This window comes from Chiloscyllium punctatum, chromosome 28 (genome assembly GCF_047496795.1).
Source record: "Chiloscyllium punctatum isolate Juve2018m chromosome 28, sChiPun1.3, whole genome shotgun sequence".
Taxonomy (NCBI): domain Eukaryota; kingdom Metazoa; phylum Chordata; class Chondrichthyes; order Orectolobiformes; family Hemiscylliidae; genus Chiloscyllium; species Chiloscyllium punctatum.
The window spans coordinates 60,496,859-60,511,452 of NC_092766.1; the positions used below are offsets into that span (position 1 = coordinate 60,496,859).

A 14,594-nucleotide genomic window follows, 5' to 3' on the forward strand; every position below is an offset into this window, starting at 1 on the left:
AAATGATTCAGTCAAACCGGTTTCTAGTTCCAAATCTTTGGTCAATCTTCCTCTCTTGTGCTCACAAGTTCTGTACCTGATGACGGAACTTCAGAGTTTCATTCTTGGAACCAACGCTATCAATAATTTCAGAATTCGTTCTAAATACGATATATTTTCGAATCTAAGTCAGTGTTCAGGTATTTAGCTTGAATATTTCTGGTACCATATTGCGCTGAATATTAAAACTTATTAGCATATACACTTTGGCACCAGGTGCTGGACAATGGAGTCAAAATAGATCATATGCAAGGAGGCAAATAACTCCTTGGTGGTGTAAATTCCGTGACTCTGTAACTCCACGAAGAAACATTCTCACAAGTTCATCATTGTCAGAATCCAGGCTGTGGTGAAATCTGGTCAACCTCCAAATGTAGCCTTCATCTGGGTCACTGCAAAATCTTTGTGTCATGATAAATTGTTTTTTCAACATCTTATGTATTCGTGTGTTTTACGACGAAAACTTGACAGAGGGCAACAGCTGTGATGGCCGAGTGGTTAAGGCGTTGGATTCGAAATCCAATGGGGTTTCCCCACGCAGGTTCGAATCCTGCTCACAGCGTTGTACCCATTGAAATGCGTTTCTTTCTTAGTGGGATTTCGCATATCATGAAGCTTGAGCGAGATGTTCAATTAAAAGTCGATTTTCGAACGTAAAGATTCCGAAGTAATTTCAAGAGTGGCCCAGTCCTGTAAATGAATAAACTATCCGTCGAAACAGAAGAAAGCCAACAACGTGAATGAGGGTCAACACATGTGATGAGATGTTGTGAAATGTGGATGCTCAGGCACGAATGAAGCAAAGTACGAAGCAATACAAAACATGTAACTGCAGGCGATGAATGCCTCATTTTCTCGGATCTGTTGAAAGACAAGCTGTGATAATATTTCAGACCCACAATTTGTGATTATTCCAGACTAATAGAGTCACAGAGTCATACAGATGTAGAGCAAGGAAACAGAACACTCAGTCACATCGTCATGCATACATGCATATCCTCACCGAATCTATTCCCATTTGCTAGCACTCAGCTAATATCCCGCTAAACCCTTCTTATTCATAGGATCATCTAGATGGCTAACAGACTCCACCTCTTCCACTGGCAGCTCATATCATGCACATACCCCCTCTGCGTGCAAATGTCATCCCTTAGGTTCCTTGTACAGCTTTCAAGTCTAACCATAAAATTAAGCCCTCTCATTCTGGACTCCACCATCCGAGGGAAAAGACCTTTTCTATTTATCCTATTCCTGGTGAGGAGACCACACCAGGAGCAATGGTGGAATCATGTTGGCGGAAATTCAGGTAAAATTCTTGTGAAGTGCAACAATTTTTGTGGACTTAGACGGAGATAAAAGAGTGTAGAGGAGTGAAGAGAGAGCATAGAGTAGCTTTATTTGTGACTTCTACCATATATAACTGGGACAACAAAAACGAAACAGCGTTCCTCCAGAACCTGTGTACAATTTGAACACACAGTCTACACGAAAGTTCAGTCATACACAGGGCGGTATAAAGTGCACAAAAAGTGCAATAACTGGAAGACTGTGTAGTAATTCCTGACAAGGAAAGACAATAGAGACAATGATGGAAAAATCATAATTTAACAATGAATGATCATGAACAAAGTATTGTTTTATCTGACATTCAAAAAGGTCGTCCAGAAATTGAAAATGGAAGAGAGTGTGATAATACAGTTTTGAGAAGCTTGAAGGCTTGCGGGAAGAAACAATTGTCCAGTCTGGCCGTAAGAGACTGAATTTTCTTATATTTTCTACCCGATTGTCGGAGTGCAAAAATTTGGAATCAAGGATGTGCAGGGTCGTCCAAAATGTTGTTCGCCTTGCGGATGCAGTTCGGTTTGCAAGTTTTTTTGATGGATGGAAAAAGGCACCGATGATCATCTCAGCTATCATCACGATCACCTGTCGATTCTTATGATTCAAGCTGATGCAATTCCGAAACCAGGCATTGATGCAGCTGCTCGGGATATTCTCAATAGACCCTCTGTAGAACGTGGTGAGGGCAGCATGTGGGAGGTCGGCTTTCCTCAACCTACTCAGGAAATAGAGTCGCTGCTTGGCTTTGTTGGATATGTAGCTTGTGTTGTGGGACGAGGTGAGACTACCCACCAGATGGATGAAAGGAAACTTGTTGCTCTTCTCCATCTTCATGGGGAAACATCGATGTTAATCAAAGTGTGATGACTCTGTGCCGTCTTTAAGTCAACTGCCATCTATTTCGTTTTATCCACATTTAGAGACAGGATGTTGTCTCAGCAGCAGTACTTTCACTGCTGCACCGCCTCTCTGTATGCTGACTCATCAGTCCTGCTGATGAAATCCACTACCGTCATGTTACCAGCGAATTAGTTAAATAATATTTGCTGGACATCGTTGCACAGCCATGTAAAAACAGGATGAACAGGAGTGGACCAGGCAACAGCCCTGGGGCGTTCCGTGCTCAGTGTCATGCTGTTGGGGATGCTGCTCCCAATCCGCATTGACACTGGTCTCCCAGTCATTACGTCCAGTATCCGGTCAATGAGGGAGACATTCAAGCCCAGCAGACACGTCTTTCCATTCAGGTGCTGAGGAATGACACTGTTAAATGTGGAACTGAATTCCATGAACACCAATCTGACGTAGGTGTCCTTCTTTCCAGGTAGGTGAGGGCCAGATGGACAGTTGCAGATATGGTAACATACGTTCAGCAATTGGGACAATACACAGACTGCAGAGTTTCCAGGAGGGGAGGAGGGGAGTGCAGCAGAATCTTGATACGTCTCATCAAGACCCTCTCGAAACAATTCATGACGATGAGTGTTAACACAACGGGGCAGCAGTTACTGAGGCAGGACACTGAAGACGTCTTTGGCACAGGGACGATGATAGTGACTTGAAGCACGTTGGAACTATGGCACAACTCAGGGAGATTTTAAAGGTGTCCGTGAACACATCCCTCTGCACGTCAGAGCATCCTCTGAACATTCTTCCAGGGATGTTATCCAGTCCAGCAGCCTTTCGTGTGTTAACACTACATTGAGTTTTCCTCATGTCAGTCGTGGTAAGAGACAACACCTCGCTGCAACATCATTTCATGCTCCAAATCATGCATAGATTTGTTCAACTCATCCGGGAGGGAGGCATCACTAACACGAGAAGGCGATGCTATGCTGTCTTTGGTGATGGCTTCAATACTCTTGAACATGCTCCGCATCTCGCTGTCCTGAAAGAGACTGGATATTCTCTGCACGTCTGCACGCTTTGCCTCTTTGATGGCCCGTTCAAGACTGGTTCTCGCTGTGGTCAATGTCATGTTGTCACGTGCTCTCAAGGTGGAATCACGGGTCCTCAGCAGTGCACACACCTTTGTAGTCATCCACGGCTTCTGGTTGAGGAGAGAGGTGATAGTCTGAGACACAGTGACGTCTTCAATGCACTTACTAATACAGCAAATCACTGATATCGTGTACTCCTCTAAGCTGATGGAGTCACCATCGGTTGCTACCTTATCAAACACGTATCAGTCAGTGTGCTCAAAGCCTTCTTGAAGAGCAGAAATGGCTCCTGCTGGCCAGGATTTCACCTGCTTCAGTATCAGTTTGACAAATCTGACCAGCGGTTTGTATGCTAGAATTAGCATAGCAGTGATGTCGTCTGAGGAGCCAAAGTGCAGGCAGATTCTGCCTGTTTGCATTGAGGATGTTTGCACAAACAAGATACAGTTTGCTCACCCCTCTCAACGCAAAGTCCATATGCTGAAAGAATTTAGGGAACAGAGACTTGAGATTCACATGGCTAAAATCTTCAGCAACAGCAAACATTCCAACAGACTATGCACTATGCAGTCCGCTAATACCCTTATACACTTCACAGAATTCGTCCCGAGCATTTCGCATTGCAAGGAATATAGAGGTAACCCCCGACTATAAGGACAGCAGTGAATTCCCATGGCAAATAAAATGTCTGCATCCAAAAATCACCAACTACACCAGTGATGTGCAGTAACTGGAGACTAGCACAGAATCTTTGCACCATTTCCTTTTTGATGTGTGGACACACAAACCCACACCTCGAGCCTTCCTGCGCTGAGCTGCATTACTGTCAGTGGGAAAAAATGCACGACGATCAAGCTGTATGTAAGTGTCTGTAACTCTGTCGCTAAGCTATGTATCCATGAAAACAAAGAGGCAGCAGTCCCTGCACTCACGCGGAGAAGCCGGCCGCAGTGGAATGCAGTCCAATTGTTGTCCACGGAGCTGACAGCTGACAAGCTTTGGTTTGCTTTTAGCCGAGCACAAACCCCTGGCCAGTTTCGTTTTCGGCCGTTTCCTGGACATTAGCAGTGTTTGTAGACTGTAACAGTACTAGTAAACACTGGGTTTTCTCTTTCCCCTGTATCTAAGAAAACTGAAATAAGGTCGGTCTTGGTCAGGAGACGACACTGTGAGGTGAGGTTTGGCAGCAGGTACTGCTTCCTGAAAGACCAAGAGCAACTGTGGGACTGTTTCAGAAGCATCCGTGGTACGCACCCCCAAATCAAGTCCAACTCCCTGTTGCCAGCCATTTCAAATTCTCCTCCCACTCCCCCAACGACGGATCTAATCTGGAACACCTCCTCTGTCAAATTAAGGTCACACATAAACTGAAAAGAAGAACACTTCACTTTCCGACTTACAAACTTAAGGTTTCGACAAAGAAATCATCAGGTTCGAAATCTCCACACCACCCACCTCATCGCAGACCCAGCCATCCCTGTCTGGCCGAAACCCTGGAACTGGCCGAACGTGTCCATCTTCCTTCCCACCAATACGTTCCACAGCCGCTCGTGTCCAATCACATGCTCCTTCTACCTTCACACATTCAACACCATCCTACTTACCTGTCCCACAATCCCCACCCTTCCCTTTAATTATGTGTCAGCATCGTCCCCCTTTCCTAATCCTGACTCAGGGTCCTGCTCGAAACGTTGACACTCCTGCTGTTCTGATGCTGCATGAACTGCTGTGGTTTTATGTTTACAGCTCCATTTTTTTTATCGACTCTGACTTTCCAGCATCTTCTGTCCTCATTATCGCCATTATCTTCCTGATCCTTTTTAGAAGTTGTAGCCTCCACTTCTAGTTCTTTCTCCAGAATTTACAAGCATGTTTTCTTGTTGCTTTCAAAATATATATAAACTCAGTGCATGAAATCACAAAGCAAAAGTGTTCAATTCGATTTAACAAGAAATTGTTGACTGTGCTCCAAGTGGATTAGATTCAGAATTATTCGTGGAATAGTGATTGATCTCGTCCGGAAATTCGACATTTCCTGGGGCCACTTGAATGGGTAGTTCATACATTCTTCAGCAAAAACTGCCGTTCAAAGCGGATCAGATTAACTGTCAGATGCCCATGACAAAACCAAAAGACAAGAATTAGTAGATAGCTCTGGAAACATGAGATAAGAGATAAGCAGGATCAAACATTAACGAATTCGAAAACAAGAAAAATTGAAACATTGTTTAATTCGGAAGCCGGACTAGAAAAGTGCTCACGAGTAGGAAGAAAGTAAATATAGTATCAGAGAATGTTTACAGCGTACAATGACACCATTTGTTTTGTCCCATCAATGCCAGCTGCCAGAAGAAGAATGGCTCAACGGAGTAGAAACTCTGGAGATCTTAACAATCGAATATTAAAGGGTATCCATTGTCAACATTCGTAAGAAACTGTGCATTAAGACCTGAAATTGAAAATTAATGATGAAAAGTGGATTTCGCCCTTTGCTTGTGGTGTAACATTGTTCAGAACAATAGGTTGTTGTTGAGTCTAAAATTTGCAACAAATTATGGATGGGGACCTTATCTATTACCTTCATTGGAACAGTTGGTATGGAGAGCTCAGCTTGAAGAACCGACTGCCAAATATTCATCTTGGCTGTCTGAATTGCATGGTTAAGTATCTTCCCAGTTTAATGGAAAAAAACCCTTTAGCTATCATTTCTAGATATTTTCATGTCATCGTGTTCAGATATGAGAAGACATTTCTTGACTTAAATATTGGCTCTAGCGTCAGAGATGTTGACACACGTCCACACCAAAACAGACTATCATAGCTGTCAAAGGAAAACTAACAAAGCACGTGTCACTTCAACATATTCTGTCTGTAGACTCTGTCAATGGACCACTTCAGGCCCGATGTAAGAATAGGGCGTGGTGACATCTGTTCGCCAGCGGATCATTTCATTATTGCTCTCCATCCACAAACCGTAATTCCATTTGAACTTCTTATCCATCAGCATAAATAGAGTTGTATTATGCACAGGTTTGCTCCTCGAAAGAAAGAGCGAAAACTTAATCAATGCAGACGCAAATTCAAATTGTTTCTGGCCAACCCGAAGACAGATATGGCGATAAAAAGTGAATACAGAACACAATCAATGTTTTCTGGGAGTGAAATAAATGTAATGGGAGAATGGAAAGATATATTTCGAAGAAAGGTCACATTCCACTTACACAAAGTAAATGTTCTTGAACCGTTACTTTCATCTGCCCTTCATGTCCATCAGTGCTACAAAGATTCTCTTAGCAAATCAGTGATTTGTGTGCTTTGACATTCTCTCCCTCTTGTTTCTCTTTATTTTGAAACTAAAACCGAATAAGAGTAATGCACCCTATGTCATTGCAAAGATCAGAAGGAGATCAATTTATAAGAGAACAGAGATAAAGCTACGGCTGTCTTTAGAGAGAACACACAGTTACCATTTCGAACTCAAAAAGTCTTCTTAAAAGTATTCACAATGAACTCGAAAGGTTGAAACTGAAAGAGTGAACACAAAATGAAATGAAAAACCAAACCCCCGCGAAAACACCACCCGCAAGCGACGCAAGTCTGACTCAAATATTCTGTATTATAACGATCAACATCAGTGGATTACGAAAAAAAAGCTCATTCTTCAGTTTACAAACTGTTATGATGTAGTTGGTACAGTCAGAAATATGATTAGGTTAGGGTGCATAAAAGCGGGATGTATGAACTCTGAAAAAAGTACAAGTGCGTGATCTGCTTTGAGGAAGCTTTGCAGTGATGAAAATGGAAAGTAATTACAGTAAGAGGGCTTGAATTAGTACTCAAAATCATTGCCACACACAGGGATGCTGTTCTTTTTGCGAGGTTTCTATTTAGACATTTTCTAATCATGACTGCTGTCGGGTTTGGTTTCCATTCCAGGTCCGGGTGACTGCCTGAGTTGAGTTTGCACATTCGCCGAGTTTTTGCGTCGGCGTCCTGGTTTGCTGCCACATTCTAATCGTTTGCAGGTTATTTGGAATAGCCGTGGAACATACACGGGTACACAGACAAGGAAGTGGAGAGGGTCTGGATCGAATGTACTTCAGAGGATTGTTGTGGACTTTTATAGACAGAGTGCTCAGTCCGCTCTTTCCTGGGTAGGTTACATGGAGAGTGACAGGTCAGGCTGTCCTTTCCTGAGCGAGGTACATTGACAGAATAGCGTTAGTTGCTCTTCCCTGGGTCAGTTACACAGATAGAGTAAGGTCAGTTTGCATTTCCCTGGGCGAATTGCTTTAACAGAGTGGTGACAGTCTGCTCTTCACTGCGTGAGTTAAACTGAAAGAGCGGGGTCAGGAAACTGTTTGCACGAGAATTTATGCTGACAGTGTGGATTCATTCAGCTCTTCCCTGGGAGAGTTACATTGGCAGAGTGGAGTCAGTTTGCTCTTCACTGTACGAGTGACAGAGAAAGAATAGTATCAGTCTGTTTTTCCCTGAGTGATTTAAATTGACAGAGTGGGATCAGACTGCTCTTCAGTCAACGACTTATATTGACCATATGGGATCAGTCTGCTGAGTTACACTGAGAGGGTGGGTGCCAGTTTGCTGTTCCCTGGGTGAGTTCCTTTGACAGAGTGGCGTTAGACTACGTTCACAGAGTGAGTTATTTGGTCAGTGTGTGGTCAGCCTGCTCTTCACTGGTCGAGTTGCATTGACAGGGTGTCGTCAGTCTGCACAGTCCTTTTGGTGTTACAATGATGGCGTGGAGTCAGTGTGCTCTTCCCTGGTTGAGTCACATTGACATAGTGGGCTCTGTCTGCTCTTTCCTAGGTGATTTATATTAACATAATGGAATCAGCATGCTCCTTTCCTGGTGACTTATATTCACAGATTGCGGTCGGTCTGTTCTTCCCTGGGTGAGTTCGGTAAACAGAGTGTGTTGAGTCTGTTCTTCCCTCCGTGAGTGACTTTCCCAGAGTCGTGAGAGTCTGCTCTTCCCTGGGTGAGTTCAACAGAAAGTGTGGTTTCAGTACTGTTGTCGCTGGGTAAGTTATATTGACAGTGTGGGTTGAGTCTGCTCTTCCCTGTGTGAGTGACATAGACAGAATGGGATCAGTTTGCTCTTCTCTCGCTGAGTTACTTTGAGGGAATGAGGTCCATGTCGTCTTCCTGCATGTGTTTCATTGACAGAATCGGATCAGTCTACTCTTTCTTGGCTGAGTGACATCGACAGAATGAGGATAGCCAGCTCTTCCCTGAGTGAGTTACATTGACAGAGTGGTGTCAGTCTGCTTTTCCCTGGATGGCTTACATTGACAGAATGCGGTATGACTGCAATTTCCTGGTTTAGTTGCATTGACAGATTGAGTTCAGACCGCTCTTCCCTGGGTCAGTTGCATTGACAGAGTGGGTCTGTCTCTTCTTCTCTGTGTGAGTTACATTGTCAAAGTGGAGTCAGACTGCCCTTCTCTGACCGAGTTACATTGACAGTGTGGGGTACGTGTGCTTTTCAATGGATGTGTTATATTTACGGTGTGTGGTTAGCCTGCTCTTTCCCAGGTGAGTTCCATCGACAGTTTGGCGTCAGTCTGCTCTTTCCTGGGTTAGTTACATTAACAGAGTGGTTTACGACTGCTCGTTACTGAGTGAGTTATCGTGGCGGATTGGCGTTTGCCTGCTCTTACCTGAATCAATTAAATTTGCATGATGGGGTCTGTCTGCTCTTCACTGAGTCAGTGACATTGAGGGGCCGGCGTCAGTCTGCTCTTTCCCGAGTGAGTTTCATTGACAGAGTGTGTCAACCTGCCTTCCCTGGTTGAGATACTTAGACGGTATGTGGTCAGTCTGCTCGACCCTGTTTGAGTTACATTGACAGATTAGCATCAGTCTTTTCTTTCCTGAATGAGTAACATTGACAGAGTGGTTCAATCTGCTCTTCCTTGTTCAAGTGCCAGAGACAGAGTGGGTTCACTCTGTTCTTCCCTGGTTGATGGACATAGGCAGCATGTGGTCAGTCTGCTCTTCCCTGGATGAGTTATGTTGACAGAGTTGCATCAGTCTGCACTTCCCTTGTTGATTTGCACTGAACGTGTGGGGTCAGTCTGCTTTTCTCTGGCTGAAGTACCTGTAGAGTATGGGGTCTGTCAGAGTGTGCTCAGTCTGCTCTTCCCTTCTCTGACACTTCCTGACACAGAGAAGGCACTAATTCCATTTCTCCTAAACACTCGCTGTCAGGACGATTACACGGAGGAATTCAGCTACAATGAAGCCATCAAATGACAATCGAATATGATTAGATTCTGATTTGTCAGAGTTATCATTGCTGTATTTGGTCTGCGGCCGAAATTCCAACTTATTTCATCATCGAAATTTCTCCACCTGTCTTAAGAATATGTAAGGACGCTACAGGGGACACCAAAGATTTATGAGGATGTTGCCAACTCTGTATAAAATAGACCTTCATGGAATGATTGGTTAGGCTGGGATTATTCTTCTCGAAACAAAGAAGGTGGAGGGGTGCTCTATAATCATATAACACGAATCATAAACGTTCAATATTCGTGGAATCTTGACAGGGTAGATACGGGCAGGTGGTTTGCCCCATGCTGTGAGGAGAGCACCAGAGGACATAATCTCAGAATTAGATATTGCCCATTTAATTCAGAAATGAGGAGTCAACTCTTTGCTCAGCGGCCAATCAATCTGTGCCATCAGTGTTGTTGGGTGTTTTCAAACTGTGCCAGATAGTTAATCAGAAAGATGATGAAAATTTGACGAGGTAAGTGGGCAGAAAGGAGTTAAAGATTATCAGATCAAACGTGAGTTCGTTGAAAGGTGGGGGCAGACTCCATGGGCTGAATGGCAAGCTCCCATTTGCTTAAGATTTTGTCAAACGCCTTATTTTATTAATAAGTTCAGAATTGTGGGGGGATGGGATGAAGTGATAGAAAAGGTTTATTAAACAGATCAGACAGATCAGGAACAAGGCTCATAATCTCAGGAGGACGAAATGTACTCTGACCTGGGGATAACAAATGACACTGGGCACAGCACAGGTGGCTGCATACATAAGCTGTGAATGCTGAAGAAAGTTGGTAGACCTTATACAATTGGCAAGTCAGTGATCACGCTGGATGATGGATCGCTGTATGATTCACACACAGCAGAAATTTGTGAAAGAATGAAAGGTTCGTTTCATTGCAGAAGTTTTCTGTGGTTCCAATTCCGAGTCATTGTTTGAATTACTGATCAGATCATTGTGTGAAGTGTTGGGTTAAGATACTCATGCGCCCCCCCCCCCCCCCCCACTGGATAAACCTGTGCTCCCGATCTGTTGTTATTTGTTTCTCATTCTTTCGATGCAAATTCATAGAAAGACTAAATGGAATGTGGGTCGGAAAGAGAAATGCGTTCTTTCTCATTACACCAAGTTAATCTACAATTGAATAGAATGACTGCTCTCACTCTTCATTTCGACTTTAATGTGATTCCGATTATTCGTGAATCTCCCGTGCAGTGAAGGGTAAGAACAAGATTCTCTATCCATTCTATACCAGAGTGTGAGGTGCCAATAAAAACTGCTGGAGCGGTTTGTGAAGTTAGCAACCAGAGTGTGACTCGAACTCGTGAATGCGGAGCACAGTGGTGTAATAACCCACCACCACAATCATTCAGCCTTCTCAGCACACTTTGTAGAGTGGTGACATGTCACCTCATCAGGTTATATGTGGTGAAAGTGAAGGATGAGAAATTTGCAGAGCGGAATCAAATCCACACCATTGTGATTCTCCTTGCACCAGAATTATAATAACACCGAATGCCAACAAATCGCCATGTTCGTCAGAATGAATAGCTGTCAGTGATACATTCTGAGTCAGAATTGTGTCGGAATGAAACAGAGAACAAGAATTTTCCCTCATAATCACATCTACATTGGACTCATAATTTCTTCAGTCACTTTCTCTTTCACGTGAAGAAGCAGCCATGGAGAGGGAAATAAAGGTGATGTTGTGGCTCAATGGCCTTTCTCATATGGCTGAACCTGAATTGGATTAAATCGCAAGAAACACTGTTTGTTCGTTTCATTTTAATTTTGCTGCAACCTCACAATGTTCATTGTAATAATCACAAGTGAATTAGATTTATCTCATTGGAACCATTAATGTTGTATTCAAATTTGCTCAGACATTATTTCAGCATTAGGAAAATACTGCTTAGAAAATCAGAGGGTTAAAATGCAAAAGAAAATCCACCAGTTTTTTTGCTCGTTGCTTTGGCAGATTTCACCGTGTATTAAATGGACCAAACATCATGGTATTTGTCCTCACATCCTTATCGCATGTGATTAAAGCAGTAAGTCGCTCTCCAAGCAACTGGTCACTTCCTATTCATTATGTAATATCTTCCCTTCACAATAAGAAAAATCCACTCAGTTACATTCACAATGCTTCAGGTAGAATATTATGCCAAGTCTTTCGAAATCCAGAGGTTTTGGAATCGAATCATATTCAGCTGCACACGTTCACGAAATTCTTTACATTTAAAGTCAACCCACTTAGACATTGTTTCCCCGCAACTTCCAACCGACTACACCACACCCCTACACCTTTACCTAGCCACACGCTGTCTCTCTCCTTGTGAATTTTTTTCCTTGTATGTCACCAAATGTGCCTTTCCAAATATTTTGAAAAACAGATTCTCGGAGTAACAGCGATTCTGCTCTCATCATTTCTTTGTCCTTCAAAGGTTTTATCAAAGGGTTTGAATGTCTGACGTCTAGACGTTTACTCAATTGAAATATGGAATTTTCCTCCTATTTACTCTGTCCAAACATCTCATAACATGAACCCCCACCCCCCCCAATTAAGTCTTTCTTGGTTCAGGGATAACTGTTCTAAATTTTCGAAGACAACAAGTGAATAAAATCTCATCCTCAGTACACCACGTCTCAGCATCGTCTCTAATAGCTTTACACCCCAGTAAACACCTTCATAACCCTCTCCGAGAGAATCACAGAATCCTACAGTGCAGAGAGAGCATTTCAGTCAATCAAATCGGTGTCGACACACTGAAGAGCATCTCACCCAGACCTAGCTCCCCTCCCCATTTCTTTATATTTCACCAGAAGAATGGGCAACCCTCCCCATTATGATATTTAAAAAAAAAGCTATTGGGCTATAACCTGGCGTCCTGTGACTTCTGACATTGTCCCCGCGTTATCCATGGCTAATTCACTTAATTTACTTAATTCAATCCCTGGACACGAGAGGGCAATTTAACTTGGCCAATCAATATAACCCTCAGACCGAACAGCAATGCGAATTACTGAGCCAATGTTCCATCATCGTGAGCAAAACCTGTATCATTCTTAATGGCTTTATATCCTGGTAACTCAGCCTCATCAAAGCAAATTCAATGTATCGAAACACTACTCTGTGCTTTACAATCTGATTCGTGCTGCGGGAAATGTTTCTGCACTCATATTTGAACGCTTTTACGCTGTTCCTTCCTCACCTTCCTGCTTCCAATAAACACTTCAATCCGGAACAAGTCTGTCAAATGCTTTTCATTCCAACACAGTAAAAAGGTGCAGTTTGCAGAGATCACGTGTTTGCACTTTCACTGACACTCGGCCTCCCTGAGAGCTGCAGCCCTTTGCCCCACTGATTCAGGCAGCACTGTCCTTCCTGTGACATGCCCCATCGAGAATGGAAGGACAGGTATCAATACCCGCACTTGGAAATGGAGCGACATTTTTAAAATATTTACATCGTGCCCAGTGGAGAATTGAGCCCTATGACAAGCAGGGATATTAACCATTATACTACTGAGGACAAGAGTGTCAAAGGAGGCCCTTCCACCAATTGTGGCCACACTTGTCAAAAACAATGCCTAATGAACTGAATCCTATTTCAGAATGCTTACCCCACAGCCTGATTTGTCTTGGCATCAAAAGTTCACATCTGAATATTTATTCAGGTTATAAGGGGTTCTGCCACACTGAACAATGCAGACAGTGTATTCCAAATTCCAACCCCCCGCTGGCTGATAAAGCTTTTACGAACATCTTCTCAAACCTTTCTGTCTTTCTCCTTAAATCTCTGTCCCCTGCTGATCGCACCCTGCATCAATGGCAAACTCGTTCAGTCAACCCTGTCCATACCCTAACTCACTCATGTCTTGTCTACATCTCCTTTGCACTGCGACAAACACTCCACTCTGTCCTGTCTTTCTTCCAAACTGAAACTCTTTAGCCCAAACAATATCACGGTAAATATCTCCTGTAATGTGACTTGCAAGACTGCACAAAACGCTCTTGCTTGAGGCTAATGAGCATTTGTTTTTTAAATTTCTTGATTAGTATGAGGGCGATTCTGGCTGGGCAGAGTTTATTACCCATTCCAAATTGCCCAGACGGCAGTTGAGACTCAACCATATTGCTATGAGTCTGAAGTCACATGCAGCCCAGACCAAGTAAGGATAGCAAATTCCATCCCGAAATAACAGCAATGAAATAGTTTTTTTTTAATCAACCATTGTCATTGGATATATAGTAGTCATTAGATTCTTCAATGCAGATATTTATTGAATCCAAATTTGACGATCATGGCATTGTGGGATTCAAGCCCGAGTACCCAGACTATTACCTCGATCACTGGATTATCAGTCCTATGAAATTACCACAAGACCAACACAGAAAGCCACAAAGCTGATCTTGAACAATAAAATGTCTTTTCACCAAAACTGCCCTGGGTATTTTCTATGAGCCTGACGCTACAATTGTCTCTGGCCATTGTCAGTCAAAGCTGCTACATGGGGATTGATTTCACAACCGCGGTATCCAAATGGATCGATTTGTTTGAAGGTCCCGATGGTGGGATTGGGGCACATTCACCCAACAACAGTGACCGCAGCAGCAGCACAGACAGAACAGTATGAATGTGAAAGAGAGTGATAGATTGTGTATTGCCTCAGAGAAATGGGAGGAGGGACGGAAAGGAGGTTTAATGATCGTGGGAAGGACCGGAATCTCTGACAACGGGCGTGTTTGAATCCTGATACATGAAACGCAGAGATGTAAGAGAGCGGAATTTGAAGGTAAAACAATTAATTTCTGAGCATGTGTCACAAAAAAGACAACGGAGAGAACAATTCGTGCCGTGATCTGGTTTGAAATCGAGGTTGCTGTGGTCACAATGGAAAATACCGACAACCACGATCACAGCAACCATTGAACTGGATGCTTGCAAGCAGCAATAAGTATACTAGCAGAGG

General features: G+C 43.3%; 1 non-coding gene across 1 annotated transcript; it reads left to right on the forward strand.

Annotated features, from left to right (window-relative positions):
• Positions 1-519: 519 nt before the first annotated feature.
• trnas-cga (transfer RNA serine (anticodon CGA)) lies at positions 520-601 on the forward strand. The gene has a single exon. It is a non-coding gene; the product is annotated as a tRNA-Ser (tRNA).
• Positions 602-14,594: the final 13,993 nt, after the last annotated feature.